Source organism: Oncorhynchus mykiss, chromosome 12, assembly GCF_057628025.1.
Source record: "Oncorhynchus mykiss isolate SJ-2025 chromosome 12, ASM5762802v1, whole genome shotgun sequence".
In the NCBI taxonomy this organism is placed as follows: Eukaryota; Metazoa; Chordata; class Actinopteri; order Salmoniformes; family Salmonidae; genus Oncorhynchus; species Oncorhynchus mykiss.
The window spans coordinates 40,737,678-40,764,079 of record NC_143033.1 but is presented as its reverse complement, the minus strand read 5'-3'; the positions used below and the strand labels follow the sequence as shown (position 1 = coordinate 40,764,079).

Below are 26,402 nucleotides of genomic sequence, written 5' to 3'. Positions count from 1 at the left end.
CTCAGATATTAGAAGTACCAATCCAGATTTTGTTACTTATGGACAATGCCCAAAATGTCATTTTTTCTCAATTTTGGACAAAATTATTTCAAGTGCATATCCAGGTTAAAAGGGAGTAGAAGATCAATATGTTGCTAAATGTTAGCTTTAAAAGCTTTGGTCCCAGAGCTTTCAACGTTGGGCTGGCAACGTACAATTAAGACAGCGGGTGGTCTCTTTAAAGCACTTTACAGTGAATATCAATGATCTGTGTGTGTCAGCTTATGCCTCCATCTGTAAAGTAATTTGTGTTTTTGCTTGGCCCTTTGTACCACTATATCCTGGCAAGCACTAGAATAAGCTGTGCTAACTGCCACTTACAACGTTAAATGGAAAGTATGCTTTTTCAGAGATACAGTAAAACCTGGCATTTGTCACAGGCCTTTAGTTGTGCAAAATGCTATGTGTCCGATTGGCTCGGCAGCCGAGTATTCATTGTGAATCTGAAGTTCAGAGGATGAATGAGCGAGTGTTCTACGGTGTTGTTAGCTGGACTTTAGGAAGTGATCTGGAATGGACAAGGCTAATTGGCCAAGGGGCCTAAATTAGTCCCAACTCCCACCTTTTCCTCAATAATGATCCCCAGTGTTCTTCTGCAGAGCCTATTGGAGCTTTGGGTTATTTTGAATAATTTTCAACAATTAATAAATTAACAATAGACCAAACCAGACAGAGGAACTCCACTCTGAGGAAAGAAACATACAGCTGTGACCTTTGCACAAAGAGAACAAGAGCGCTTCTCAAATGACGTTCTCAGTGAAAACTTGCGAACGCTGAGCCAAAGTCTATGTTTGTTATTGTCGCTTATTGTCGCTTATTGCTATGCGCGGATCTCTGATTATAGTGTGACCTCGCCGCTGAAAGGATGCCATGTAACCTGAGATAGCGTTAATCTCTTAGACCAACACAAATTCAATTACTGGCAAGCAAACACTGGTGGTTTAGCTGCAGTGATTTTTACCATTCAGAGATGATGTATATCCATGACAACACCCTTCAAACCCGTCTAAAAGACACAGCTTTGTAATTCAGACAGTACGCCATGTCCTTCTCCTATGCGTCGTGATAAATGTGAGAATATGATTAACCTTGGGCGCACAGTCTTGATTCACTTCCATTCATTCTCACATGATGATGAACAATCACAAGATATGAGGACAGTATCTCAGTTAGCCATTCGATTTGAAAAGGCTACCTGAGACTCTCTTAGGAAGTTTTCTCATGAAGATGACCAGTGAACTTTGTTGTTTAATGGTACTGTATGTAGATATTTTCCGACCATTACTATCGTATGGAAATGTTTCGCAAACTGCACACCCGAATCAATGTGATTTACAACTTGTATGTTACCATTCAAATCATAAACCAATGACTAATTCAGTGTTTGGACTTCTCTCTTTCTCTCCTGTCCTCTGGATCCTCTGGTGTCTTGATGGGGTTTTCTTGGTATTCTGTCTCTTTCTCAAGGTAAGTCATTTATTGTTTACTAGTAACTTTGAACCTTTTAGTTTAGGTTACTTCTAAGGTGTATCCTACTATTTCTACTACTGTTTCACATCACTCCTACTTTTAAAAACAATCACGCAGGAAACTCCAGTGAGATGGATCCTTCATACACACTATTAAATAATGTGAATGATCCAGCGACCCCCAAGCCAGGTGGTTTAATGGGTCAAAACATAATGAAGCCCAGAAAGAACACACATATTCTGACACATTCATCCAAATCCCCTTTGACAAACACACACACACACACACACACACACACACACACACACACACACACACACACATACACACACACAGATGCAATTAGGCTTGCATCTTAAGACCCATAAACTGTACGAGCTTTTGGAGTTTTGTTTTCATCTTAATGCTCCAAATCTGGTTACGATTAAGCAGCTCAGCGAGACTCTCAGGAAGTCATCCATGCACTGCCTGTTCTTTCTAAATGCTCCCGTCTGCTCACTCCACTCCACCATTCACCATGGCACATTTCTCTAGAGGGGCCTCCGGCCTCCTGTCAGGGATGGGGCCTTACGTCTGAGCCATAGGGGAGAATACAGTGGCCACCGCTTGTAGGCTAGGTGATGCACAGCCTAGCTTTGTCCATAACACTCAAGTTTCACCCCCAGAATTTATCATTGTTTTCCCCAAGGGCTCGTGCAGGGCGGCTTTTCCCCCCTCATTTTTAGCTCTCCTTGTGGGAACTTCCAACATCAGTAAATGTAGGTATCATAAAATCTGCCTTGCATGTTTTTAATTGCTCATAATTCACACTTGGTCATAATAACCCACTAGTTACTCCTAGATTCACCTCGTTTATATGCTTAGCAATTGATTTGTATCTTTGATGATTTTCAAGTGCGGTGGTGCAGTGGAACACTTATTACCCCACATAAAGTCATTGTAGGTTAGAAACCTGCTGTTGTTGCTCAGTGACGGGGTATTGGATGATGGCAATATGAGAGTTGCTACAGACCTATATCTATCCTGCTACAGACCTATATCAAACTGCTACAGACCAAAATCTATCCTACCCTGCTTTTCTAAGGTCTTCAAATGCCAAGTTAACAAACAGATCACCGACCATTTCGGATCCCACGTTACCTTCTCCGCTATGCAATCTGGTTTCCGAGCTGGTCATGGGTGCACCTTAGCCACGCTCAAGGTCCTAAACATCAATGATGTCGCTCTTGCTGCAGGTGATTCTCTGATCCACCTACGCAGACGACACCATTCTGTATACTTCTGGCCCTTCTTATGACACTGTGTTAAGTAACCTGCAGATGAGCTTCAATGCCATACAACTCTCCTTCCGTGGCCTCCAACTGCTCTTAAATGTAAAACTAAATGCATGATCTTCAACCGATCGCTGCCCGCCCGTCCAGCATCACTACACTGGACGGTTCTGACTTAGAATATGTGGACAAATACAAACACCTAGGTGTCTGGTTAGACTGTAAACTCTCCTTCCAGACTCACATCAAGCATCTCCAATCCAAAATTAAATCTAGAATCGGCATCCTATTTCACTCATGCTGCCAAACATACCCTCGTAAAACTGACTATCTTTCGGCTTTTACAACTTCGGCTTTTACAAAATAGCCTCCAACACTACTCAGCAAATTGGATGCAGTCTATCACATTGCCATCTGTTTTGTCACCAAAGCCCCATATACTACACACCACTGCTACCTGTATGCTCTCGTCGGCTGGCCCTCACTTCATATTTGTCGCCAAACCCATTGGCTCCAGGTCATCTATAAGTCTTTGCTAGGTAAATCCCTGCCTTATCTCAGCTCACTGGTCACCATAGCAGCACCCACCCATAGCTATCGCTCCAGCAGGTGTATTTCACTGGTCACCCCCAAAGCCAATTCCTCCTTTGGCTGCCTTTCCTTCCAATTCTCTGCTGCTAATGACTGGAACGAATTGCTAGAATCACTGAAGCTGGAGACAGATATCTCCCTCACTAACTTTAATCACCAGCTGTCAGAGCAGCTCACAGATCACTGCATCTGTACATAGCCCATCTGTAAATTGCCCACCCAACTACCTCATCCCCATACTGTTATTTATTTTTCCTTTACACCCCAGTATCTGTACTTGCACATTCATCTTCTGAACATCTATCACTCCAGTGTTTAATTGCTAAATTGTAATTATTTTGCCACTATGGCCTATTTATTGCCTTACCTCCCTTATCTTACCTCATTTGCACACACTGTATATAGACTTTTTTTCTATTGTGTTATTGACTGTATGTTTGTTTATTCCATGTGTAACTCTGTGTTGTTGTTTGTGTCGCACTGCTTTGCTTTGTCTTGGCCAGGTCGCAGCTGTAAATGAGAACTTGCAACCAAATAGCCTACGTGGTTAAATAAAGGTGAAATAAAAAGAAAAAGAGGGGAGTGGAGACTCGGCAATAGCATTTCTGTCTGATGTATTATACGGAACAAAAATTTAAATGCAACATGCAACAGTTTTAAAGAATTTACTGAGTTACAGTTCATAGAAGGAAATCAATCAATTGAAATACATTCATTAGGCCCTAATATATGGATTTCACATGACTGAGCAGGGGCACAGCCATGGGTGAGCCTTGGAGGGCGTAGGCCCACCCACTTGGCAGCAAGGCCAACCCACTGGGGAGCCAGGCCCAGCCCATCAGAATGAGTTTTCCCCACAAAGGGCTTTATTACAGACAGAAAACTCCTCAGCACCTCTTCCCTAAAATGACAATGGAGGCAGCTTATGGTAGAGAAATGAACGTTCAATTATCTGCAACAGCTCTGGTGGACATTCCTGCAGTCAGCATGCCAATTGCACGCTCCCTCAAAACTTGAGACATATGTGGCATTGTGTTGTGTGACAAACTGCACATTTTAGAGTGGCCTTTTATTGTCCCCAGCACAAGGTGCACCAGTGTAATGATCATGTTTAATCAGCTTCTTGATAGGCCACACCTGTCAGGTGGATGGATTATCTTGGCTAAGGAGAAGTGCGCACTAACAGGGATGTAAACAAATTTGTGCACAAAACGTAAAAGAAATAAGCTTTTTGTGCGTATGGAAAATTTCTGGGATTTTTTATTTTAGTTCATGAAACATGGGACCAACACTTTACATGGTGCGTTTATATTTTTGTTCAGTGTAACTCTAGTCATTAGATGGACTTGGCTAAGTATCTCTGGGACTGCAGAGATCCAGAGATCCCTCTAGCCTGTGTGGTGTTGTGTTGATACCAGCCAGCAGGTTGTTTGTTTGTGTTGGTACACACACTACATGGCCAAAAGTATTCGATTCGGCTATTTCAGCCACACGTTGCTGACAGGTGTATAAAATCGAGCACACAGCCATGCAATCTCCATAAACATTGGCAGTAGAATGGCCGTACTGAAGAGATCAATGACTTTCAACGTGGCACCATCACAGCATGCCACCTTTCCAACAAGTCAGTTCATCAAATTTCTGCCCTGCTAGTGCAGGGCAGAAACGTCTAGGAGCAGCAACGGCTCAGCCGCAAAGTGGTAGGCCCCACAAGCTCACAGAATGGAACTGCCGAGTGCTGAAGCACAATAACTGTTTGTTGCAAACTTCATGAAATGGGTTTCCACGGCTGAGCAGCCTCACTCAAGCTTAAGATCACCAATGCCAAGCGTACGGCTGGAGTGAAGTAAAGCTCGCCGCCATTGGACTCTGAAGCAGTGGAAACATGTTCTCTGAAGTGATAAATCACGCTTCACCTGGCAGTCTGACAGACAAATCTAAGTTTGGTGGACGCCAGGAGAACACTACCTGCCCAAAAGCATAATGCCAACTGGAAAGTATAGTGGAGGAGGAATAATAATCTGGGTTTGTTTTTCATGGTTGGGGCTAGGTCCCTTAGTTCCAGTGAAGGAAAATCTTAACGCTACAATATACAATGACATTCTAGACAATTCTGTGCCTCCAACTTTGTGGCAACAGTTTGGGGAAGGCCCTTTAATGTTTCAGTATGACAATGCCCCTGTGCACAAATCGAGGTCCATACAGAAATTGTTTGTCGAGATCGGTGTGGAAGAAATTGACTGGCCTGCACAGAGCCCTGACCTCAACCCCATCGAAACCTTTGGGATGAATTGGAACGCCGACTGTGAGCCAGGCCTAATCGCCCAACATCAGTGCCCAAACTCACTAATGCTCTTGTGGCTGAATGGAAGCAAGGCTCCACTGCAATGTTCCAACATCTAGTGGAAATCCTCCATATTAATGCCCATGATTTAGGAATGAGATATTCGAGAAGCAGGTGTCCCTACACTTTTAGCTATGTAGTGTATATATACCCACGTACTGTACATGTACCAACCCATACAAACACATCTCCAGCTCTAGATAGTGCATCTTCAGCTCTGGATGGTTCCACTGATAACACATTCCTGTGGTGTTAGAGAGGAGGATTAAGTATTGCCCTTTTAGTTTGAATGATCTGTACTGTATCATCTCTATCCTCGTCTAGCAGTGATATACTGATATTGAGATTACTGAGATTTATCCAAGGATAAGCTGTCAATGTAGCTTTCCAATAAAAAAAAGATATTACAGAGATGGTACCCTAGGTTACAAAACTTAGGGAAAACAGTATCTAAATCCAATACGTTAATATTATTGAATTTACTGTACACATTCATGAGTATGACAGTCACTTATTTAAGGGGTGTTCAAACATTTATTTCCAAGAGATAGTTAAAGGGATAGTTAGAGATTTTGGCAATGAAGCCTTTTATCTACTTCCCCAGAGTCGGATGAACAGGAACAGCTAATATAATTGTTTCTTTTTGGGGGGGCGGACCCCCTGCAATACCTTCACGGACGGTACTCTGCGGACCCTACTGATTGAAAGTCTACAGGAATAGTTAGCATGCTAGCTGTTCCTGTTCTTCTGAATCTGTGTAATTAGATGAAGCGCTTCATTACCAAAATCTCAAACTATCCCTTTAATATGGAGGAAATTACCATCATTAGAGCTAATTACAATTTTTTTCCTGTGTAGACAATTCTTAGGGGGGCCATCTAATTTGGTAATTTTTGGGATGGAAAAACAGTTTCAGTGTCAACATAAATGACCAAAATGAGATAGAAAGCATGCAGAAAAGATATTGAACAACTCAACTAACTCAAATAATACTAGGAGTCAGTTTGAATCCCCCTTGCTTCGTTAACTCAAAATGGCTGGCTTCATAAGGAAACTATTAGAAGACACTTTTGAGAAAACCAATCAAGGTAGCCTTGGCTGAGGCATAGATGACCTGGCAGGCATGCTTATTGCTATTCTTAACATGGGCGCTCTTTAAATGCTCATTAAATATACTTTTTTAATTAGGGTAGAGCCAGGATGGGAGGCTCCTGGTGCGGTAGGCATCATCACTGAGATGTCTGTTTGTCTTTTCAGTTTCCTGCTGGGACACTACTTTAAAGACATGTAAAATGGCAGAACTGTAACGAGATTAGAGGAGATTCTGGACATGATATAATTGCCGAGACAGAGTATCCGAGGCGCACAGAGCTATCAAAAAAATATGGAGGAAAATGCACTTAAAGGTGTTGAACAGCATGGCACTTTTCAAATGCCAAATGCATTATTTAACAGTTTTGACAGCTGAGGTATCTTTAGGAAAGGAATATAGTCATGATGTCTGGTGCATCTGAAGTGGAGTCATATGATGAAAACACTGACTTCCTAGCAATAGAAGGATTGTGTGTTCAAGGCCAGTCTCTCCTCTCGGTTGTTAATTTATTTACAGCTCTTGTCTGAATCCCGGCTCCTCTGCCTCCACAACATACCTCCGGAAGTTCACCTCTCTTTCCTTCCCTCTCTCTCTCTTCTTTGGATACTTTTTGACTCGATTTTGCCTTAAGTGTGAATACCTGAAGTGCTAAGAAGAGCCAAATAACCGCTAAGAGTAGAAGGTCTTAGACAGCCACAAAACAAAACACCCCTCTGTCGGTGTGTCAGCGCTGCAAGCTAAGTCTCGTCTGCCAGTGTCAGAAGGTCTGGGAGAGCTGGCGTAGCGATGAGGATGTTTTCCCCGCTCCACATTCCCAGGAAAAACGCTCCGCTGTGCTCTACTCACGGCCTGCTAGTCTATTTCTGTAAACCCTGATTGGCTGGCTGGGAGGGATCGGTGTCGGCAGGCTGGTTGTGGCACATGGCATTCCCTATCATCTGTTGCCCGTGTGTTGAGCTGGCTGGCAAGCAGGTCGACCCCCTTTGCAGCTCTGTTTGGTAATGACTCCCCAACCCTAAAGACATTTCAACAATTTCCAAGATACTCCTTGAGTTGGCACATCCTGCACTGGCAGCCAGGAAATGCTCCAAAATGGATGTCAAATGTCCAAAGACCTAGTGGTATTTCCAAAAGGTCCAGGGTTTTTAATGACTACGAACCAGGCCTGGTTCAAAGCCAACCACACTACTCACACTCCAAAAAAAGGGGCAACAGAGGGCCGCTGCCCTCGAAATTACCCTGGAGCAGCCACAATTACAACCTTTAGAGCGAGGCAGAGTTTTAAAAAGAGCAAAGAGGGGAGGAGAGTTCGTTTTTAAAAAGAGGTCAGATGAATGTGAATCAGGGATTTGACTGGTTTTGTGAAGGCTTTCATCTCCACGGCTATTTTAAGAGCATGTCATTTAAACACTGAGGGAAGAGTATGCCATTTGAAAAAAACATATGCTTAAGCTCTGTGTTGTGATGGCTGTTTGTTTACTTTTTTATTTCATGAAAGCCTGAGATTACCATGGCCTAAGCATCTTAAAAACATCACGGATGGAATGCACGTATGAAGAAACCTAGAAACATGGAATCGTTGCATTCAAGGCGTGAACACAGCAACTTCCCGCATACATAAAACAATGTTTCCTAACGGTGTACCCCATTAATTAGTTGATAGTTAATTGCTTTACAGATGAAGCATTAATATCTCAGCTTGAGCTGGCATTTTTTTTAATCTTCTGGACCTTTTATGTACTTATACAGTGGGGCAAAAAAGTATTTAGTCAGCCACCAATTTTGCAAGTTCTCCCACTTAAAAAGATGAGAGAGGCCTGTAATTTTCATCATAGCTACACTTCAACTATGACAGACAAAATGAGAAAAAAAATCCAGAAAATCACATTGTAGGATTTTTAATGAATTTATTTGCAAATTATGGTGGAAAATAAGTTATTTGGGTCTTTGGCCCATTCCTCCTGACAGAGCTGGTGTAACTGAGTCAGGATTATAGTCCTTCTGCCCACACATTTTCTATAGGATTGAGGTCAGGGCTTTGTGATGGCCACTCCAATACCTTGACTTTGTTTTCCTTAAGCCATTTTGCCACAACTTCGGCTTGCAAGCCTCCCCCTTTTTCCTCCAAACATAACAATGGTCATTATGGCCAAACAGTTCTATTTTTGTTTCATCAGACCAGATGACATTTCTCCAAAATGTACGATCTTTGTCCCTATGTGGAGCTGCAAACCATAGTCTGGCTTTTTATGGCGGTTTTGGAGCAGTGGCTTCTCCCTTGCTGAGCGACCTTTCAGGTTATGTCGATATAGGACTCGTTTTACTGTGGATATAGATACTTTTGTACCTGCTTCCTCCAGCATCTTCACAAGGTCTTTTGCTGTTGTTCTGGGATTGACTCACACTTTTCGCACCCAAAGTACGTTCATCTCTAGGAGACAGAACGTGTCTCCTTCCTGAGCGGTGTGACGGCTGCGTGGTCCCATGGTGTTTATACTTGCGTACTATTGTTTGAAAAGGCGTTTGGAAATTTCTCCCAAGGATGAACCAGACTTGTGGAAGTCTACAATTCTTTGGGCTGATTTCTTTTGATTTTCCCATGATGTCAAGCAAAGAGGCACTGAGTTTGAAGGTAGGCCTTGAAATACATCCACAGGTACACCTCCAACTGACTCAAATGATGTCAAATAGCCTCCCAGAAGCTTCTAAAGCTTCATTTTCTGGAATTTCCCAAGCTGTTTTACGACACAGTCAACATAGTGTATGTAAACGTCTGACCCACTGGAATTGTGATACAGTGAATTATAAGTGAAATAATCTGTCTGTAATCAATTGTTGGAAAAATTACTTGTGTCGTGCACAAAGTAGATGTCCTAACCGACTTGCCAAACTATAGTTTGTTAACAAGAAATTTGTGTAGTGGTTGAAAAACAAGTTTTAATGATCCAACCTAAGTGTATGTAAACTTCCGACTACAACTGTACATACTTATAAACTACAAATTGGTGGCTAATATGTGTACCTTAAAATGAAGTGTTACCAATTGAGTATTGAATGTTATCGATGGACGCAGCTTTGGGCTGTGATGGACACAAAACCTAGGATACACAGCCTGCTTCTGCTCAACATTCAAACTCGAGAACGAATCAGGGGGCTCCTGCAGTTCGAGAACGATATGTGCTTATCTCCCTCTCGTCAGTCAAGTCATTCCACAAAGAGTCATTCACAATCTAGTTTGGTTACGATAGCACCATGTTTTCTAAGAGTGTAGACATTGTTTCAAAGGTAGCAATAAATACTATTATTTATATGCTTAGCAGTCACAAATGTACATTGTTTGAAGTACACTTTTATAAGTCTCTTAGTCACATCTCTCCAACCCCCTATGGCGAGAATCACGACTCTTTCGAGTTTTGAGTTCATCGTCCGCCAGTAGGGCTCTGGGCATTTCTGAATCAAATGAAAATGTGTTATTTTGTTGAAAAGATCAGAGTCAGTAAAAAAAAAAAACTGAACTTCCCATCACTACAGTGTTGCCTCTTCGCCCTATAACATAGTAGGGGGAACTTTATGGGGTCAATTTAAATGGCCACCATAAATCAAGGATTCCTGGTTACTAAATGGGTGGGACCCTTTATGCAAATGAGTCCTTATAAACCTTTTCTAGTGTCACGACTTCTGCTGAAGTCAGCCCCTCTCCTTGTTCGGACGACGTTCGGCGATCGACGTCACCGGCTTTCAAGCCATCGCCGCTCCATTTTTTTCGTGTATCCATTAGTCTTGTCTTGTTTCCATACACACCTGGTTTACATTTCCCCAATTAAACTACTTGTATTTAACCCTCTGTTTCCCATCATGTTTTGTGTGTAATTGTGTTCATGTTAGGTAGTATTAATTTACACGCTCTACTTTTATGTTACGTTTTTTGAGCACGTTTGTTTCATGTAGGTGTGCCCTCGTTTTTGGAACTATAATAAAAGTGCGCCTGTTCATTGTATCTGCTCTCCTGCACTTGACTTTGCCTCCAATACACCATCCTGACATCTAGAAAAGATGCTTCATCTGTAGATGCTATTATATATGTATTGGTCTTTATGAATTCACAAACTAGTATGTCTGGGCTCTACTGTAAGGCTTCAGTGTGCTTGTAGGAATTCAGCCTTTCAGTAAAAACTGATAAAGAAAACATATTCAGAGTGGCGCAGTGGTCTAAGGCACTGCATCTCAGTGCAAGCAGGCATCACTATAGTACCTGGTTAGAGTCCAGGCTGTATCACACTTGGCCGTGATTGGGGAGTCCGATAGGGCGGTGCGCAATTGACCCAGCGTCGTTGGGGTTTGGCCAGAGTAATGCAAAGCAATGCAGGCCGGAACCTAGGAAGAAACCTAGAGAGGAAGCAGGCTGTGAGGGGTGGCCAGTCCTCTTCTGGCTGTGCCAGATTCTTGTAAATAAGAATTTGTTCTTAACTGACTTGCCTAGTTAAGTAAAGGTTAAATAAACCATTTTTTTAAGGGCTGTTGGCTCATTGATAATGAGGAGGTCAATGGGCCAATTCACCTCTAATGAATTGTCCTCCACTGTAAACATGAATGGTGGAAATTTTAGTAGACCACAGGTCAGGATGACTATCTATTATGGTGTCTGTTGACAGAGTGAAACAAAGAGAGAGAGAGAGAGAGAGAGAGAGTTGAGCTTCTTTAGCTGTCAAGACATTGCAGATCCAACCGCTCAGAGGGGTACCTCTGCTCTGAGTGTGGCTCAGCCAGGCAGGTTTAATTGTATTGAGGCTAATATCAGTCTAATGCAAAGCAGCTGCAGAGAGGGCTGACTAACATAGAGATGGTTTACATTAAGTACTTGGTCACAGGGACGCCTTGCCTTCTAACACTAACATGCATGTCTGTGTCTCGGACTGCCAGGGGTAAGCAGCTCAGTCAATATACTTCTACATCACATAGAGAAAAAAACAATTTGTTGGAAGGAGAAGAGGAGTGAAAGCCAAGGAAGCTCCAACTGCCTTCCAGTCCCCCCCCCCCTTCTCACAGGGAACTGTGTATGAGATTCTCAATAAGCATTTCATCTTTTTTGCTTTCTTGTTCTCTCTCACACTTACTGGTTTACTGTACAATTCATCTGAGCCATTTGGTGTTGTGTACACTGAAGTGGTAGAACATTTGAGCTCTCATCAGAAATATGGGCTCCTGTTGAATTAACTGAGTGTTGATCCACAAGCACAGTATTGGATCGAAAGCCCCCCCTGAACAGCCTGGTAACAGCCTGAAGGTCTTATGTCGATGCTTTCTCCACATTTGCTGCTTGAGTTACCATGAAAAAAAGACAGCAAAGGAACGAAAACAGAGCAGACTTACGGCGCTGAGGTAGGCAAGCCAATCTTCCTCTTGAAGAAGTGTAAGTATTGCAGAGGCTGGCAGGGGCTAAAGTGATTGCTGAAGCCATATGGCTCAGCCAGGCGCCAGGCAGAACGGTGGAGATCAATGTGTTCAGGGAGCCTCTCAGCTGCCATTTTGTGTCTGTGCCTCAGAGAGAGAGAGTAGGGGTAGTAGACAGGCCCCATCCATCCCATCCAACACATTGCATCTAATCAGATCCCTGCTCGAGTGTCGCAGAAAGTATCCCATGCTGTAATGCTTATGTGTTTATTGCTACTGCTGTGATTCATTAAGGCACTACTCTCTCATTCTCCTCCCACCCCCCACACTCTTAACAATTTCTGCCCATGAACGGGTACACCATGACTGGATTGTAGACCATGTGAGAGCTGGGTAATCGAGGGAGCCAGGATGCTTTTTTAGAAGATTCCCCAGGTGCCTAAGTGCCATTGTTTGTGGAATTACCCTTGCAGTTGTCCTTTTGAAAATGAGGGTGAGCCCATGCCAGCTTTCACTGCAGACAGTAATCAGGCAGCTTTTGATGTGCACCCCTGGTTTTACCCTCTCCTAGGTTTTTTCCTCCTGTCTAGACATTGTTGTGTGCCAGACAATCACCATTGTCGAGTCCTTTACAACACAGTTGTACTATGAGGAGCGTCAACAAGCACATTTTATTAGGACCATTTATTGAATTGCAGCTGCTATTCATCTGTCCAACAAATAAATTGATATGTTATCGGCTCTACTGAATCAAAACCCCGATTTGTTGGAGGGTTTTCAATACCACCACTTCAATAAACATATCGAAGATATCTCAGACTGCCTTTGGTGTTAGACAGTAAAGTACAGCAAATGAAAACGACACAATTGTGTTATATTTCAGTTGTATTTGAAATAAAAATGATTCCATCTGTTTGAGTATTAAGGTGATTGACAGTTACTGTGGCTTTAACGTTTTTAATGCTGATGAGCTTGACCATTGGGACATTACATTATTATGCCAAGAAATGCAATACCCATTAAAAAAGTAGTCTCGCTGGATTACTTTAATTCAGGGGAATACATGTATTGATTTGCTGTCATAACTAGGCCAACTGTAAGACATTTCAGCCCATTACACATAATGGCCCATAGATTAAGTTAATCAAATGAATTGTAATGACTGCACCGGATTTGGAGCAGCTATGAGAGCAGGTGGCATAATGTTGTGCCAAGTGTCCAAAAGGCAGAAATAAAGTATCAAAATTGAAATTGTTGTGCCGAAATCTAAAACGTTGTTTGAACGGCTTGAACTGTCTGTGAAGAGAGAAAGTGATCTCTCAAGACATATTTTGGAGCGGCTGCATCTTTCAGCTGTGAAGAAATTGTTTCTATGTAAATCGAATTCTCTCTTCGAAATTGCAATCAAGTGCAATCTAAATTGCCAAGTGTTTGCAGTTGAGATTTGGAGCGACAGTCAACTATCCACTCATGGTTGTGCTCACAGCTCGGACAATGTGCGCAGTATATCTAAACGCTGTACTTCCGTAGATGTTGCGACTTACTAGCTGGAGCCACAGAACCAGACAATGCTTTCAGTGACTAGATTACTGGCAGTTGTGGTCTGCTGATAGTCAAGGTAACCTGAACCCCCAACAGATTGCCTGGAATTGAGGCTTCTGAAATCTTGGGAGAGGTCATTAGCATATATCGGATGTAACCTTTGTTTCTAACCTTGAACACTTCCATGATAGATGGAATAAACCAGAGAAGAGGGTGCGTTGCAAAGCAAATGCGTGCAAAGCAAGAAGAGCATATCTACTCTTGGTGGGTGTTGGTTGTCATGGCAGTATCTTAGGACTGGGAATTGCCAGGGACCTCCCGATATGATATTAACACGATACTTAGGTGCCGATGCGATATGTATTGCGATTCTCACAATTCTAAATGTATTCGCGATTCAATACTGTGATTCTATTGTGATTGCATGGTCCAAACTTATTTCTCACGATATGTCTGCTGCAGAGGGACAAGAGAGAGCCATTAGAAAATTTGTATTAATCGGTCATGAAAATAAAAGTGATGAAAACAAATAGGTTTATTTTGGTGCAGGTACAGCCAACTACAGAAAACATTTTCTTGCGATATTGTCAAAACAATACAATATATCGTAAAAAATAATATCCTGAAATGTAACTGTAGCAATTATTTTCCCTGCATCACTACAGTATCATGGCTAAAAACACAACAGCAGTTCATGAGGAGGCAAGGAGAGGTATTCACCCAAACAGTCAGCTTTTCGAATCTAGTATGTGTGCCGTGTGTTTGAACAACTTTATAGACTCAGTTCTCATTGGAGGACCTCGCCAGTAATCTAGTGGTCAGGGTGAAAATAGTGTCACATGCTGTCAACTGGGTCGTATTCTATTTCCATGGCAGTGTATGATAATCTTCACATACTGAGAAATGAGCATGTCTTAGACCAGTGTTTCCCGACCCTGATCCGCGAGTACCCCTAAAAGTACAAGTTTTCATTGTAGCCCTGGACAAGCACACCTGATTCAACTTGTCAACTAATCATCAAGCCCTCAATGAGTTGAATGAGGTGTGTTTGTTCAGGACTACAACAGAAATGTGTACTATTGGGGGTACTCGAGGACCAGAGTTGGGAAACACTGTCCTAGACATGTACTTGAGACTCATGGTCTGTCGCTGAAACATCTCTAGGTCAAACATCCAACTAGGCTTTACATGATTATGTTCATTGATCCCATCTAATGAATGATCATGAAACGATCTTTGCGATCGTGGCACTGCTATTTGTGTGAAAGGTGAGAAGACATTCACTGAAAGGCCTCTTTAGAATGCAGCAAATAAGTCTTCCCTTATTTTATGTTTCTACACTGCTCTGTCCCATTTTAATGGGCCCAATTCATCTCTTTGATCCTTGAAAGGCAATCTACAAAGACCTATTAGCACTCCCCTAAATCTGCTTATTCAAGGGGAACATCCTCACACGCAGAAAAGCCCTGTTGACTGTTTCAGTACCATTCATTTGTAAGTAGCAAGTGTTTTCTTTCTCTCTTTTTTTTTTGCTGCCAATTTATTTATTTATTTTCCCAGAGGCAGTTGACATACGAGTCTGTCTAATTGGCAGGGGGGTAGGGAGGAGAGAAGACCCCCCAGACAGTGAGATTGCGTTAAGATTAAATAATTGTATGCATAAACATTAAGCCGAAGGCTGCTCATCGATTGCTGAATGAGATTTCATTAGCATGAGTCACGCGTTGCCCTGAACACATTGAGACAGAGAATTGAACCCAGTGTGCTGAGCTAGGGTGTAAAAAGAGAGAAGAATAACAGGTTGGTAAAGCCCCCAAAAAATACTTCATTAGACTTCTGGATCTCAATCGGTGCATATTAAATGAGCTGGCTACACAGTGTACTAAGAGTTTACTTTAACTGACACAAAACAGTGACCCATAGGCTTAGAGAGGTGAAGGTGGCAGCCTTTTAGCTCCTCATCACTTCTCTAGTGCTCGGGGTGGGTCAAACCCGGAGGATTTAGCAACCAACCTCTGAGATCATACTGTGAAGGATTGTGCTATAACTCAACAAGTACGATCAGGGCCTTGTCAGCAGTACTATTAGTGCCCCCTGCACACTCAGCAGTTTTAGAAGAGAACTACCCTCTTAAGCAAACTGGACTTTCAGAGTTGAAGGCACCCCCAAGAACAATAGCAAATTCCTTTAGTCGTGAATCACCTATTGCTACTGAGTACACATGGATCATATTCCTAGATTCTGTTCCACAAATACTCCTATTTTAAGTCTCAGCACAGTTCCCCTCCAGTGGTCATCTGCATGGTGTTTTTTTCCAGCTGTGGTCTCAGACTTGGCAGTGAATAGATTTCCCTCATGTGCTCTACTAAAGACATTCAGATGCCTTTTCCCCCTCTTGGCTCGGTGAACAAAGCAAAAGAAACCTTAGCTCCTCCAACCTTGAAGTTGCCCAGGAGTTCAGGCTTGATAGTGTATCTGATAAACATTTAAAACCTTGAAGTTGCCCAGGAGTTCAGGCTTGATAGTGTATCTGATAAACATTTAAAACCTTGAAGTTGCCCAGGAGTTCAGGCTCGATAGTGTATCTGATAAACATTTAAAACCTTGAAGTTGCCCAGGAGTTCAGGCTTGATAGTGTATCTGATAAACATTTAAAACCTTGAAGTTGCCCAGGAGTTCAGGCTTGATAGTGTATCTGATAATCATTTAAAACCTTGAAGTTGCCCAGGAGTTCAGGCTCGATAGTGTATCTGATAAACATTTAAAACCTTGAAGTTGCCCAGGAGTTCAGGCTCGATAGTGTATCTGATAAACATTTAAAACCTTGAAGTTGCCCAGGAGTTCAGGCTCGATAGTGTATCTGATAAACATTTAAAACCTTGAAGTTGCCCAGGAGTTCAGGCTCGATAGTGTATCTGAGAAACATTTAAAACCTTGAAGTTGCCCAGGAGTTCAGGCTCGATAGTGTATCTGATAAACATTTAAAACCTTGAAGTTGCCCAGGAGTTCAGGCTTGATAGTGTATCTGATAAACATTTAAAACCTTGAAGTTGCCCAGGAGTTCAGGCTCGATAGTGTATCTGATAAACATTTAAAACCTTGAATTTGCCCAGGAGTTCAGGCTCGATAGTGTATCTGATAAATGCTTAAAGAGTTTAATCAAGCTCCCGCACGGACAGTCTCTTTTTGTTCTGAGGAGCTCAGAAAATGAAATGAAGTGACAATACTTAGCCACACGCCTTAACTGATGTCTTTATCTCTTTCCTTCTGCTCTGGCAAAAGTTAGTAACTACAGAATTAGTTAGAAAGAAAGTGAAAACTGAGGAGAAGTGTGCTTTCCCGGCTATTGTCATGGAAATATGCGTCCTAACCAAATGCTTGTGTATATCCATCCCATTAAGCACGTTTTAGTAGTGAGAGACAAATTGGTTTGACACTAGTAGAGACACACATCCTCTTCGCTAAGTGACAGACTCTGCAGCTTGATCGATGAAGGGAAATGGCCAATCCAATTAGATTTGGATTGGTTTAACATGAGCATTATTGAATTAAAAGTCTTTCAGCTTTCCCATTGATCCTGCCAGAGCTTAGGCCGAGTAGGCACTGTACATATCTAGGCCACGCCCTCTTTACAGGACAATACATGTGGATAAGAGCCCGGTGTAAATTGTAGTAATGGGTAAAAAAAGCTATACAGTTTACATATCGCAATAGTTTTGGGGGACAATATGGGACTCGTTTCAGGAAACTAGGCATATGTCGCAAGCCACTACTTCACAGAAGAGGCATTAGAATGTTTAATTTTTTTTATCAAAATGATTTTTTTTGGGCAGAATGCCTTCTGGACCACGTGAACCTTAATAAGAAACTTGCATGCCATCTGTAAATAGGAATTAAAAAAAGAATAATCACAAGCCTAGATGTTTTTAGCCACAGAAAAAGGAGGGAACCTTCCCGCTAGACATGATTGGCTGAGATAATGAATGGGCTGGACAAGCGATGAGATGATTTCGGATTGATCGACCATGTAGCACATTCTGTCTATAACATAGCCTGCTCGCTATGTGTAGATACTCCTTTCTACTGCAGTTTTTTTTAAAGATATTATCGAGGTGTTTCTCCAGATTACATATTCAAACTAAGGGCAAAAATGGAATCCGTGACAGAGGGAAAAAGATCTGATGAATCTTATGGCATTGCACACGGTCAGTGTGAACCAGAGCGATTTGACACAACGGGCCAAGCAAGCTGTACAAATGAAACGGAAACGACACAGGACGTCCAATTTAATGAAATGGGTTGCAGTCTGCCGTGAACCGTTCATCTATGAATACGGGTAAGAGTCCAGCTACATTTTCAGATATTATACATTTCAGGAATTTAGTCAGGAAGTCGTTTTCATTGCAAGTTAAAGCCAGCTAGCTAACATTAGTTGGCTGACTCACTAGCTAACATTACGTTTATGATCTGTGTATTAATATTATCTCATGAAGCCATTTGCATTGCTACTTATAGCCTAATGTTAGATGGCTAACTTACTTTGAACCTAGTTCGTTAGCTTTAACTAGCTATGACAATCGGTTTGTATTGCTTGTACTCTATGGGTTGGGGTTATGGGTCATTGTTTAGCTACCTACATGTTTAAACAAGACTCCACTTCGGCAGATGATTACATGACTAATCAAGTTAGTCAGGTGTGTTTGGCGGTGATTACGGCTATCTATTGTATAATAATGCTAAGATATTTGTATCTGGAATTTGTCTTTCAGCATCTGTAGAACACGCCAGACTCTCTTCCACCAGTCATACAAGGAGAATGGTCTAATGCCTCATCAAAAAGAGAGCTGGTCCAAGCAAGCGCAGGTTACACCTGAAGCATGAGGACTTGCAGCGAGTTGTGAACAACAACTATGCCGAGGATAATGCAATAGTATTGCCACGATGCCACCCAGGACACAAACACTTTGGTGGAAAGCTGCTGCCATCCCATGTGACAGAAGCAGCAGTGTGGTGTCTCTACAAGGAATCGATGACAACACTTGGTATGTAAAGCATAAATAACCCATATTTTTATTATTTAATTTACCTCCAACATGATTGGCACTACTTTTATTAATCTCGCATTATTTGTTTATTTTTCAGAGGTACGTGTATTCGGGCTTTCTTCCTTCAGGAATCTGTGGAGAGATTGCTGGTGTGGTGAAGGACAGCACTGTGACGGGACAACATCCCACTGTTGGTTGGACTGGAGGTTGGTATGGTGCTGGTGTAAGGCTGTGGCTGGCAACAACACCTGACTCCTTACTTCAGGTGGCTGCCACAGATCAAGCAGTACCAGCACTTCAACTGAATATCATTTTCATTGCATTGTATGAGGTTATTCTTCTTATCTAAACTTGGGAGGTCAATTGATGTTATGCAAGGTTGTAATGTCTTAATTTTTTTTGGGTCTATTTTCCTGTTTTACAGCTTTGATGCTCTGGAGCCTGGTGTTGTTGTCGCCAAAGGAGCAGCGACCCAGTCGGGACCAGGTTTCAGCTGCTGCGCAATGCTGATGTCCTTTCTCCCATAGATGGTCTGCCTGTACAAGCACCACCTGGACACAACTAGACAAAGATATATTTTTGAGAAGATTAGGGAATTTTGCGACAAGGAGGCCATGGACATCAAATGTCCTGCACCAAAGTAAAGGGCAGGACAGAAACAGGCTCTCCAAATATAGATGCCCTTGTTCATGCGTGGTGCTGATGGACCAGTTCATCACTGGAGGCCGAGTTCCCATTCATCCGGACTCTCTCTAGTAGCAGCACATTCACATCACTCTCCCCCTAACACACAAACACGCATACGATACGTTGCTGCTACATTTAGTTTTTATCACGCTGCTCAGCCACTTTACCCCTTATTGTATGCATATAACTTCATTGTCTATCAAAAGTATCACTGATATCGTTATTGACATTGTTCGTGTACATACTGTATATTTTGTTCTTTCTCTTACTGGCACTTTGACACTTTTGTTTATTTATTGTTTATATTGACACTTTCTATTTTTGATATTGCTACTATGCAAGTAACCATTTCACTGTATCGTGTACACCTTCTGTACACTTAACAAGATGTGACTGGCATTTATAGCATTTCATTCACAGGACCCATCAATTTAGACATTTGTCTGCGGTAAGCATCATCTAATATTTATAAAATATATTTTCTGGACACCTTTTTTTTTATATTGCTACTTTACAAATATGCATGTAACCATTTCACTGTACCGTTTACACCTTCTGTATGTGACAAATAAACGTTGATTTTGTTTGATATAGTGTGTGTTTACGAGAGACGGTAATGGGAAGACCAACAAGACCTGCACCTACAGTAAATCAGATTAGGATATAGGCCAAGGACTAGATAAAGTGTGTTTTTACCTGGAGTTTTTCCTTATTGTAGGCTACTACTTTTCATCTTGAAATATTTGGTTGTTTACTATACTATTTAGCACATGGCCTTACATGTGATTCCTTAAAGACATGGGTGGGCTAAGGCTTCACAGGGTGTGAATATGCTGAATGTGTTGTCAAAGAAGAACTCTCCAGTAGGTGTACCAAAAATTCAAGGGTTCATTTCACAAATGGGGTTACAAGTTTCTCAACTTCCAAAGCAGAATTACTTTCCCATTGTTCCTCAACAACAGTTTATTATATACCATATTCTAGCTCCAAGTCTCTACTTTTATCCATTGTAAAAGTACAAAAGCAAAAGTTCCTCTGTCCGGTGTCTGCGTTCTTTTGCCCATCTTAATATGTTATTTTTATTGGCCAGTCTGAGATATGGCTTTTTCTTTGCTACTCTGCCTAGAAGGCCAGCAACCCGTAGTCGCTGCTTCACTATTGATGTTGAGACTGGTGTTTTGCGGGTACTATTTAATGAAGCTGCCAGTTGAGGATTTGTGAGGCTTTTGTTTCTCAAACTAAACACTCTAATGTACTTGTCCTCTTGCTCAGTTGTGCACCGGGGCCTCCCACTCCTCTTTCTATTCTGGTTAGGGCCAGTTTGCACTTTTTAGTGAAGGGAGTAGAACACAGTGTTGTACGAGATCTTCAGTTTCTTGACAATTTCTCGCATGGAATAGCCTTCATTTCTCAGAGCAAGAATAGACTGCCGAGTTTTAGAAGAAAGTTATTTGTTTTTGGCCATTTTGAGCCACAAATGCTGATGCTCCAGATACTCAACTAGTCTAAAGAAGGCCAGTTTTGTTGATTCTTTAATCAGATCAACATTTTTAAGCTGTGCTAACATAATTGCCAAAGGGTTTTCTAATGATCAATTAGCCTTTTAAAATGATAAACAGCTGACACAACATGCCATTGGAACACAGGAGTGATGGTTGCTGATAATTGGCCTCTGTATGCCTATGTAGATATTCCATAAAAAATCAGAACTTTCCAGCAACAATAGTCATTTACAACATTAACAAGGTCTACAATGTATTTCTGATCAATTTGATGTTATTTTAATGGACGGAAAATTTGCTTTTCTTTCAAAAACAAGGACATTTCTAAGTGACCTCTGACTTTTAAACGGTAGTGTATATCTGTTTTTTGATGTTTAATAATTTTGCTAGCATTTCTAAGAAACCATTTTCGCTTTGTCATTATGGGGTAGTGGGTAGATTGATGAGGAAATTATTTAATTTAATCAATTTTAGAATAACGCTAACGTAACAAAATGTGGAAAAAGTCAACGGGTCTGAATACATTCCAAATGCACTGTATAGTGTGCAATGTTTGGAACATCAAATGGCAATAAAATACACTATTTAATCACAATACATCTAGAATCGTGAGAATCGCAATACATATCGTATCTGCACCTAAGTATCGTGATAGTATCGTATTGTGAGGTTCCTGGCAATTTCCAGCAATAGTAAATTGCATTTGGCCTGCTTGCAATGCTTAAATCAGAATGCACTCTGCCAGAGGGTAAAGTGACCCAGTTTTAAAAATGTCCGATACGGTTGCGTTGAGCACTTACAATATTTATTTTTTCATGAGAACCATCAGGACATGTTATTGCTCAATGCTCAAGCTAATTCATAAAAATAGTTCCTTGGCTGAACCCGCCACTCGTGTTACAGTTGTTCCCTCACAAAGAACCTGTTGTTCTTCGGTGCCTTTCGCCACTGAGTTTTTGTTACTGTGTTTCATAAGTGTCATCGCCAAGTCAAAGCTATTCTATTTTCTTTCATGTCCACATCTGAGGTGGCTGGAGTGCTGTGTTAACACTGGCCAGTTGCCCCTTACAAACGCCCTCACCCTTATCCCCTGCATACAGGAACCTTTCGAAACGTGTTGGGGAATAAGGTTACATTACTGAACTATACCCCTATGGAGAGCTAGAAACTCTAAAGAAAGCTGACTCGGATACATAATTAATGCTGAACTTAACTTGGGACAGGTTATAGTTGTAGGATATTGCTTCGCTCAACAAAGTGGCTCTAAGTTTGTCCTTCATTACCTCCCTCCTGCCATTTAAAGCCTATATGGCCTGTCCTTTTGTGACGGAAGCCTGGTGTCCAGTTCTACTTCTTTGGCTTTACCCTCCATTTTGTGCCGCTTTTGTCTAGACAGCTGTGGGCAGCCGGGGTCTTTGTGTTCTTGCATTGAGCTACCATACGTTACAAAGTGAGGGGAGATTCCCCTTATGCTACCAGTTGCCAGAAACTCAGCTGCCACTGTAACTGAATCAGTGGCCGTCCCAGCAATTGCCTGATTGGTTAGATAGGATTCAAAAAGCATCTCTTTATTTGGGAGAAATGATGACCGAAGTTGGGAGTGGGCTAGGCTCCCTGGCTTTAAAGTAATTCAAAAAAGTGGCTTTACATATTTCTCTGCATTCTTATCTTATTGTTGTGAGGCTGACTGGAGATGTTTAATATGGTTTAGTCATGCTGGTGGGCTATGCATCCATTATGTATGACTGCACTATATATGGTCGTATTCACAGCCTGTTCGTTACAAGGGAATAATCCCCAGCCCAGCTGCATGGACCACACGCTCGCCCTTTTAAAGAGGGTCCTTTATGGTAGAAGGCCTCTCTTAATTTATGGCTCCTGGTGGGCCTCTTAAATAGCGTATGAACCTGAGAAGAGTAGACAGAGACGTGGGCAGTACATTGTGTCGTCTCATTCCCCACATAGATTTAAAAGCCCTCCTTGGCTATCTGGTGCAGACGGACAATCAGTTGGAATGTCTGTCCCACCAGCACAGTATGGCTCGGTCACCCAGCTCTCGTTTAGTATCTAATTCATGCTGTTCTTCAACACCCATTTACGCCCAACACGTTTTATTAGATCTTTACATATTTCGAGGCCTCATTTGGGTCCTTTTGGTACTATTCGCCAGTCCAGACTCCAAGGGGGCTTTATTTGGCTTCCTTTCTGCCTGTGTTAAAAAACAAAAACAAGACCTTAATCAAACCCCACCTTGAAGGTTTGAACTCACAGCCTGCATTCAGTTCTTCCTGATTAAAAATATAAATATTCTATTTTGATATGAGCCATGATCCCTACTGCGAGAACCATTTATTGTAATGATTTCAAGCCTGCCATAAAGTGTTTGTATTTCCATGCCAATTCTCATTTCTGCATGTGGGGAGAAAATATGCTCACCTCGGTTCATTTGTTTTTAATATCACAGATTGTGGGCCACTAACCTAGGCTAATGCTGGTGAGCTATAGATGTTTGCCTCCCATACATTTTGCACGAAGCAGCGTTGGTCCTTGTGCGTCCCTGGATGGGAGACCAGATACTGCTGGAAGTGGTGTTGGAGGGCCAGTAGGAGGCACTCTTTCCTCTGGTCAAAAATAAAATATCCCAGTGCCCCAGGGCAGAGATTGGGGACATTGCCCTGTGCAGGGCGCTGTCTTTTGGATGGGACATTAAATAAAAGATCCCATGGCATTTGTTGCAAGAGTAGGGGTGTTAACCCCTGTGTCCTGTCTAAATTCCCAATCTGGCCCTCATACCATAATGGCCACCTAATCATCCCCAGCTTCCAATTGTAAATGAGAGTGTTGTTAGTCAACTTACCTGGTAAAAAAAGGATATACTGTATATATATATATATGTATATATACAGTACCAATCAAATGTTTGGACAGACCTACTCATTACAGTTTTTTTTTGTTGTTGTTGTATTTTCTACATTGTAGAATAATAGTGAAGGCATCAAAATTATGAAATAATGCAGTAACCAAAACAGTATTAAACATATCAAAATATATTTTATATTTGAGATTCTTCAAAGTAGCCACCCTTTGCCTATTTGGTCTGGCTAGACTGTAAACTCTCCTTCCAGACTCATATTAAGCATCTCCAATACAAAATTAATCTAGAATCGTCTTCCTATTTCACAACATAGCCCCCTTCACTCACGCTGCCAAACATACCCTCGTAAAACTGACTATCCAACGAACCTCGACTTCGGCGATGTAATTTACAAAATATCCTCCAACACTTTACTCAGCAAACTGGATGCAGTCTATCACAGTGCCATCCGTTTTGTCACCAAAGCCCCATATACTACCTACCACTGCGACCTGTATGCTCTCGTCGGCTGGCCCTTGCTACATATTCATCGCCAGACCCACTGGCTCCAGATCATCTATACGTTTTTGCTAGGTAAAGCTCGGCTTTATCTCAGCTCACTGGTCACCATAACAACACGCACCCGTAGCATGCGCTCCAGCAGGTATATCTCACTGGTCCTCCCCAGTGATTTGGCTGCTTTTCCTTCCAGTTCTCTGCTGCCAATGACTGGAACGAATTGCAAAAATTGCTGAAGTTGGAGACTTATATCTCCCTCACTAACTTTAAGCATCAGCTATCTGAGCAGCTCACCGATCGCTGCAGCTGTACACAGCCCATCTGTAAATAGCCCATCCAACAACCTACCTCAGCCCCATATTGTTTTTATTAACTTTTTCTGCTCTTTTGCACACCAGTATTTCTACTTGAACATCATCATCTGCACATCTATCAATCCAGTGTTAATTTGCTAAATTGTAATTACTTCGCTACTATGGCTTATTTATTGCCTTGCCTCCTTACTCCATACTGTATATAGATGTTCTATATTTAGTGACTGTACTTTTGTTTATCCCTGTGTTGTTGTTTTTTGTTGCACTACTTTGCTTTATCTTGGCCAGGTTGCAGTTGTTCTCAACTTGTTCTCAACTGGCCTACCTGGTAAAATAAAGGTGAAATAAAAAAATGAAACAAAAAAATGACAGCTTTGTACACTCTTGGCATTCTCTCAATCAGCTTCATGAGGTAGTCACCTGGAATGCACTTCAATTAACAGGTGTGCCTTGTTTAAAGTTAATTTGTGAAATTTATTTCCTACTTAATGTGTTTGAACCAATTAGTTGTCTTGTGCCAAGGTAGGGGTGGTATACAGAAGATGGCAAAATACCAAGTCCATATAATGGCAAGAACAGCTCAAATGAGCAAAAAGAAACAACAGTCCATCATGAAGGCCAGTCAATCTGGAAAATTTCAAGAACGTTGAAAGTTTCTTCAAGTGCAGTCGCAAATACCATCAAGCACTATGATGAAACTGGCTCTCACAAAGACCGCCACAGGAAAGAAAGACCCAAAGACCCAAAGACCTCTACTGCAGATGATAAGTTCATTAGAGTTACAAGCCTCAGAAATTGCAGCCCAAATAAATGCTTCACAAAGTTCAAGTAACAGACACATCTCAACATCAACTGTTCAGGCCTTCATGGTTGAATGCTGTAAAGAAACCACTACTAAAGGACACCAATAAGAAGAAGAGACTTGCTCAGGCCAAGAAACACGGGCAATGGACATTAGAACGGTGGAAATCTGTCCTGCGCTTAGTGAGACTATAATTTGTTTTTCAACAGTACAATGACTTGTGTAAGGGCTATTTGACAATGAGAGAGTGATGGAGTGCTGCATCAGATGACCTGGCCTCCACAATCACCCGACCTCAACCCAATTGAGATGGTTTGGGATGAGTTGGACCGCAGAGTGAAGGAAAAGCAGCCATTAAGTGCTCAGCATTTGTGGGAACTCCGTTAAAGACTGTTGGAAAATAATTCCAGGTGAAGCTGGTTGAGAGAATGCCAAGAGTGTGTAAAGCTGTCATCAAGGCAAAGGGTGGCTACTTTGAAGAATCTAAAATCAAAAATATATTTTAATTTGTTTAACACTTTTTTGGTTACTACATGATTCCATATGTGTTATTTCATAGTTTTTATGTCTTCACTATTATTCTACAATGTAGAAAATAGTAAAAAAATATATATAGAAAAACCCTTGAATGAAAGACAGGTTCTGAACTAATATTCATACTAAATGTTTTAGGATCCATACACAGATCGGCTACATACTGTAGCTAGCTAAACATCCATAGGCACACAGTTATTTTTATGCTCCACTACACAATAAGCAAATAAATAGTTAGCTAGCTATGTTACATCAGCTGCATTGCATGGCAAATATAAGCAAGGCAAGCTAACACATGTACATAACATTTTCAGGAAATGCTTTCGCTAGCTAGATTCTTTACATACACTGTTTCACAAGACAGCAGCTTGGTTTGGTACTTTTCTCAGGAGTCCCTAAAACAT

General features: G+C 41.7%; 1 protein-coding gene and 1 long non-coding RNA gene across 17 annotated transcripts in view; both read left to right on the top strand.

Annotated features, from left to right (window-relative positions):
• ncam1a (neural cell adhesion molecule 1a) overlaps positions 1-26,402 on the top strand; it is a 305,600-nt gene that overhangs the window by 47,756 nt on the left and 231,442 nt on the right. The window lies entirely within an intron of this gene.
• On the top strand, positions 17,500-20,060 carry LOC118937672 (uncharacterized). The gene is made up of 3 exons (XR_005034984.2): positions 17,500-18,783; positions 18,884-18,992; positions 19,211-20,060. It is a non-coding gene; the product is annotated as an uncharacterized LOC118937672 (long non-coding RNA).